The 6,290-nt window shown below is 38.8% G+C and overlaps 1 non-coding gene across 1 annotated transcript; it reads left to right on the top strand.

Annotated features, from left to right (window-relative positions):
• The first annotated feature begins 5,925 nt into the window (after window positions 1-5,925).
• On the top strand, window positions 5,926-6,031 carry LOC137757588 (U6 spliceosomal RNA). The gene has a single exon (XR_011072426.1). It is a non-coding gene; the product is annotated as a U6 spliceosomal RNA (small nuclear RNA).
• The last annotated feature ends 259 nt before the right edge of the window (window positions 6,032-6,290 follow it).

The raw sequence follows: 6,290 nt of genomic DNA, 5'->3' as shown, positions 1-6,290 counted from the left end.
CAACTACTGAAGCCCGCATGCCTAGAGCCTGTGCTTCGCAACAAGAGAAGCCACTGCAATGAGAAGCCTGCACACCCCAACGAAGAGTAGCCCCCACTCGCTGCAAGTAGAGAAAGCCCACATGCAGCAACAAAGACCCAACACAGCCAAAAATAAATAAATAAAATAAATTTATTTTTTAAAAAAACCTACCTATAAGACATGACTCCACAAAACTCCTAGAAGAGAACATAGGCAAAACATTCTCTGACATAAATCACAGCAGTATTTTTTTAGATCTGTCTCCCAAGGTAAAAGAAATAAAAGCAAAAATAAACAAATGGGACCTAATCAAACTTAAAAGCTTTAGCACAGCAAAGGAAACCATCAACAAAATGAAAAGGCAACCTGTGGAATGGGAGAAAATATTTGCAAACAATGCATCTGACAAGGGGTAACTATCTAAAATATACAAACAGCTCATACATCTCAATATCAAAAAAAAATCAACCCAATCAAAAAATGGGCAGAAGACCTAAATAGACATTTCTCCAAAAAAGACATAGAGATGGCCAATGGGCACATGAAAAGATGCTCAACATCGCTAATCATTAGAGAAATGCAAATCAAAACTACAATGAGGTACCACCTCACACCAGTCAGAATAGCCATCATCAAAAAGTCTACAAATAATAAATGCTGGAGAGGGTGTAGAGAAAAAGGAACCCTCCTACACTGTTGGTGGGAATGTAAACTGGTTCAGTCACTACAGAAAACAGTATGGAGTTTCCTTAAAAAAACTAAAAATAGAGCTACCATACGATCCAGCAATCCCACTCCTGAGTATATATCTGGAAAAAATGCAAACTCTAAGTCAAAAAGATACATGCACCCCAATGTTCACAGCAGCACAATTTATAATACACAAGACATGGAAACAACCCAAGTGCCCACCAACAGACAACTGGCTTAAGAAGATGTGGTATTTATAGACAATGGAATATAACTCAGCCATAAAAAAGAATGAAATATTGCCACTTGCAGCAACATGGATGTACCTAGAGAATATTGTATTCAGTGGAGTAAGTCAGACAGAAAAAGACAAATACTATATGATATCACTTATATGTGGAATCTAAAAATAATACAAATGAATCTATATACAAAACAGAAACAGACTCACAGACATAGAAAACAAACTTATGGCTACCAAAGGGGAGAGGGAGGGAGGGAGGGACAAAATAGGGGTATGAGATTAACAGATACAAACTACTATACATAAAATAGCTAAACAACAAGGATTTACTGTATAGCACAGGGAATCATATTCCATACCTTGTAATAACTTATAACGGAATACAATCAGAAAAAAAAATAACTGAGTCACTTTGTTGTACACCTGAAACTAACACAATATTATAAATCAACTATACTTCAATAAAAAATAATAATATCATTAATAAGTCTTGCTATTTAATAGCTCCCTGGAAAGAAACATGTATACTAGACAATATACCTTTTTTCCCCCCTCAGTGCCCATGCAACCTTTACAAAAATTGAATACATGGATACAACTGCACTAACAGTGGCACTTAAACAGGGTTCAATTACTAAAGAAGACTCACAGGACCCAAAATGACAAAACTTACAAATGTACAGTTTATTACAGGGAAAGGACACACTATAGCAAGAGTATGAAAGTCAGAATATACATCACAGCATATGATTCATAGCAGGGGTCTAGAAAGGCCAAGTGTAGGCTCCTATTGTTTTTTTTCCTCTGGTCCCACAAGATATTCTGTACTCGTCTTGTATCTTCCTGCCCCAGTGCTAGAATTAGCCATTTCTTCAAGGAGCCCTGATTCCATTTATGGGAGAAAGGTATTTAGAAACAAAGATTTGGATGCTAGGTGTGCTTACTGCTGCTGGAGTGCCACTGTTTCTAGGCCATTTCAGCAGTCAGAGCCGGAAATATATCTAAGTATACCACCCTACATATACAGACATACCTATATTTCTGTATCTATTTACCAACTAGAGTACAGTATTTATGTACAGTTCTTTTTGTTGGTAGCCTTACATTACCTAGTCAAAACACAGGCTTTCTTTTCTTTCTTTTTTTTTTAATATACTGGGGTATAATAGACAAAGAGCATTATACTAGTTTCAGGTATATAACATAATGACTCGATATATGTATATATTACAAAATGATTCCCACAATAAGTCTAGTTAACATCCATCACCATACAAAGTTACAGATTTTTTTCTTGTTATGAGAACTTTTAAGATCTACTCTCTTAGCAACTTTCAAATATGCAATATAGTAGTATTAACTATTATTAAATGAAGCACAAAATGAAACAAAAAGATTCATGTAAATGAAGTGGAAATATATAAAACAAATGCAAATTAAAAGAAATCGAAGATGAAAATACATTACTAGAATTTGAAATTTAAAAAAATGTCACCATGCTGTACATTATATCTCCATGACTTGTTTATTTGTAACTGGAAGTTTATACCTTTTGACCCCCTTCACCCATTTCACCCACTCCTCCCTCACCCCTCGCCTCTGGGAACCACCAGTCTGTTCTCTGTATCCGTGAGCTTGAAAACACTGTTTTTCAGTTTCTTAGCAACTTTTCCCCCTACCCTCTTTAGTGAAGTTGTCATACATTTTTAATAAAATTAAATTATTTTGTCACACTCTGAGATCATTAACAACCAAAGTGATTTTTAAAAATTTGCATACAGTAAAGTTCATTCTTGGTGGCGTACCATTCTACAGGTTTTGACAATTGTAGAGTCATGTATCCACTACCCCTTGTGCAGCCCATTACATACTCAATCCTTCCCTCTCCCCCAATCCCTGGCAGCCACTGATCTGCTTTCCTAGTCCTGTTGTAAACTAAATAGTGATATGGAAAGATAGCCATGTCCTAATCCCCACAACGGTTGAATATTATATCATATGGCAAAGGGGATTTTGCAGATGTGATTATCCAGGTGGGTCCTAAATGTAATCACAAGGGTCCTTAAAGAGGGCAGCAAGAAAGTCAAAGGAAGTAGTACGAGACATGAGGATGGAAGCAAGAGGTTGGAGTGATGTGAGGAAGGAGTCACAAGCTAAGGAATACAGGTGGCCTCCAGAAGGTAGAAAAGTCATGGAAAATAAATTCTCCCCTAGAGGTTCAAGAAGAAACCAGCCCTACCTTGACTTTATTTAGCCTAGTTAAACTGATTTCAGATTTCTGGCCTCCAGAATTGTAAGAGAATAAACTTGTGGTAATTTTTAATAGCAGCAATAGGAAACTAATACACATATCTTTAGTCTTGCCTTTTTCAAAATGCCATATGAATAGAATCATACAATACTTTTGGGTCTTTGGGGTCTGGCTTTTTTCGCTTGGCAAAATGCATTTAAGATTCGTCCATGCTTATGTTATGCATATTTTACTACTTAAAAAAATGATTCATTCATGTTATTGAGTGAATCAATAGATCTTTCCTTCTTATGACTGACTAGTATTCCATTGTATGCATGTACCAGTTTGTTTATCCACTCACCTGTTGAAGGACATCTGGTTGTTTCCAGTTTTTGACAAAGATTCTATAAACATTTGCATACAAGTTTTTGTGTGTACATAAATTTTCATTTCACTTGGCTATGAAAGACAACTCATAAGGGACTTCCCTGGTAGTTCAGTGGTAAAGAATCCGCCTTCCAACGCAAGGGACGTGGGTTCGATCCCTGGCCGGAGAACTAAGATCCCACATGCCGCGGGGCAACTAAGCCCGCGCGCCACAACTATTGAGGTCGCACGCCTCAATGGGAGAGCCCGCGTGTCGCAAACTATAGAGCCCATGCGCCCTGGAGCCCGTTCGCCAGTAGACAGAGAAAACCTGCACGCCACAACTAGAGAGAAGACCGCGCACTGCAACGAAGAGACTGCGCGGTAACAAAAAGATCCGGTGTGCCACAACTAAGACCCGACGCAGCCAAAAACATAAGGAAAATAAATAAATAAAATAAATATTAAAAAGACAAATCATAGGTATTCATAGCTTTTAGGCCATGGAGATGCCGATTTAAATATCATTACCAGGGAAACATAGTACTAAATAACAGAAACAAAAAGAATTACAGGCTTTTTAAGGCCAAGGTTACATTCACAGAACAAGCCATAAGTTCTCAGTTCCAGATGTCTTACAAGTCCCCTTTGTTAGAAATAACATTATCAAGGACATTTTAAGAAACCAGAATATCATCTTCTTATTCTGTTGCTGGGATTTCTTACACCAGCAATCAGGAAGGGCCTGTGGTTTTTCAGACTAAATGATGAAATTCCATTATTTAGAACTGTGAGAAATAAGGACAGTTCTAAGAAGATTAAAACTTACTATGGAAAGGAAAGGGGCAAAATAGAATTACAAACAACTGGAATAGGAGCATGTAATGTTACCCACCCCTAGTCCTTAGTATTGTTTTGCTATGAAACTTTGTCAAATAGTTTCATGAAGTCATTAAAATTTACCTGTTTTTTCCAACAGATATGCAGTGACACTTCTGCCAGGGGAGTTTTGCCTGAATAGAGAAAAAAAATAAGCCATTCAAACATAAAAGTGGCAATATTTTTCCTTAAGGGACCAAAACTACAGAGGAAGAACTCTGAGTTGCACTCCTCAATGTGAAATCAGGTTCAAGTCATGTAATATGCAAAAGGCTTGTAAAACCAACCTCAAAGTGTGTAACAGATATTTGTCAGCGTATGGGATTTTCTCCTACTTACAAGCTCACAAGTTAGCCTGTTACTATGTCCTGGACGCCAGCAGCACAGTAAGCAGTGCGAGCGCCATCAGCATATTTCTGTGGCTTCCCCACACCCCCAGGTCCAACAGGGGGCCGTGCAGAGGGGCCAGGTGTACACAATGCACGTCTGCATCGCAGCCGAAGGATATTGGCCTTGGGAAATTCACATCTTTTACAGCAAGCCTGCTCTTTATCCCAGAAGGAAATATCACCTCATCCCTCAAGACAGCTCCCTGCAAACACAGCCCTGAGAAATGAGCCAGGTAAAGTGGTCAGGGCCTTGCATTCTTGGCATATAAAACAAGAACAAGCAGGGACACTCTGGGCTGTGTCAGATTGTATCTCCCAATAATATTATACCCAGAGAGAAAAGAGGCCATCTCTCCTTCCACATGAAGTGAACAATAAGATGTACTGCCCAAAGTTTTGTCCCTAGAATATTTTCTTTTACCACTATTTTTCAGTGGTAAAATAGAGGCTAGAATGCAGCTACCTCCTGCCTTTAGCTGGTTCCAGCAAACTGTGCAAAATCCAGGCCTGTGCTTTTTCTCTGTTAACCAGTCATAGAGAACTCTCTGGGAAGCCATAAATGTGGATTAAGTGAGAAGTAAATCGGTAGGAGCAAGTACCGTAGGAGTTGAAAACACCTCTTCAGGCAGTTTACTTGTGCCTTCTGACTAGCTTGGACTCAATCGTATATATAACGTTATCATTTTCAAACAGAATACCGCTGTCACATCCAACTTTATGTTTCCATGGATCAGATAACACCTAGTTCCTGACGGTCATTTCAAGTAGCATACCTCGCTCTCCTTTTACCTTCCAGATCTCCTGCTCATGCTTTCCAATGAGTGAACCCACCCAGAAGCTAGAGGGCTAGGAAACCTGTTGATACAATCCCTTCCCAGGGCCAGGGGAGGTAGAGAGGGCGGAGTGAATCTCGAAGGGCAAATGGAAGATATCCAGCACAGCCCATAAATGGCATTGATGTCATTGGTGTGATTTTCTAAAACATTAAACCATTCTTGGTAACATTCCAAACAAAACAACACACACTCCTTTCAATTTACACAGTAGTTCCGTTCCTGGAAAATTCCAGGATATTAAAACTGTTCAGAAAATACTTTGAGTTATGCTCGCTTCAGCAGCAATATACTAAAATTGGAATTATACAGAGAAGATTAGCATGGCCCCTGAACCAGAATGACATGCACATTTGTGGAAGCATCTCATATTTTTAAAAGTAAATTTTAGAAAAAGAAAAAAGTACTTTGACTTTACATGTAAAATGAGGTTAGGCTTAGGCTGAGACAATCACAGATAGGTTTCTGATACACACGACTGGCTAGAGCGACATTTGAAAATTATGTAAGGTGTAGAAAAGTTCATCCCTGTGAATGTCACATGCATTGAAGAACATATGACATTCTTGGCCCCTGCCCTCTAACTGCCAGGAGATTCCTGCCAGGAGATTCCTGCCAGGGGATTCCTGTCAATC

Source organism: Eschrichtius robustus, chromosome X, assembly GCF_028021215.1.
Source record: "Eschrichtius robustus isolate mEscRob2 chromosome X, mEscRob2.pri, whole genome shotgun sequence".
NCBI classification, from domain to species: Eukaryota; Metazoa; Chordata; class Mammalia; order Artiodactyla; family Eschrichtiidae; genus Eschrichtius; species Eschrichtius robustus.
The sequence above is the reverse complement of the archived record's forward strand: the minus strand, read 5'-3'. Positions and strand labels throughout refer to the sequence as shown.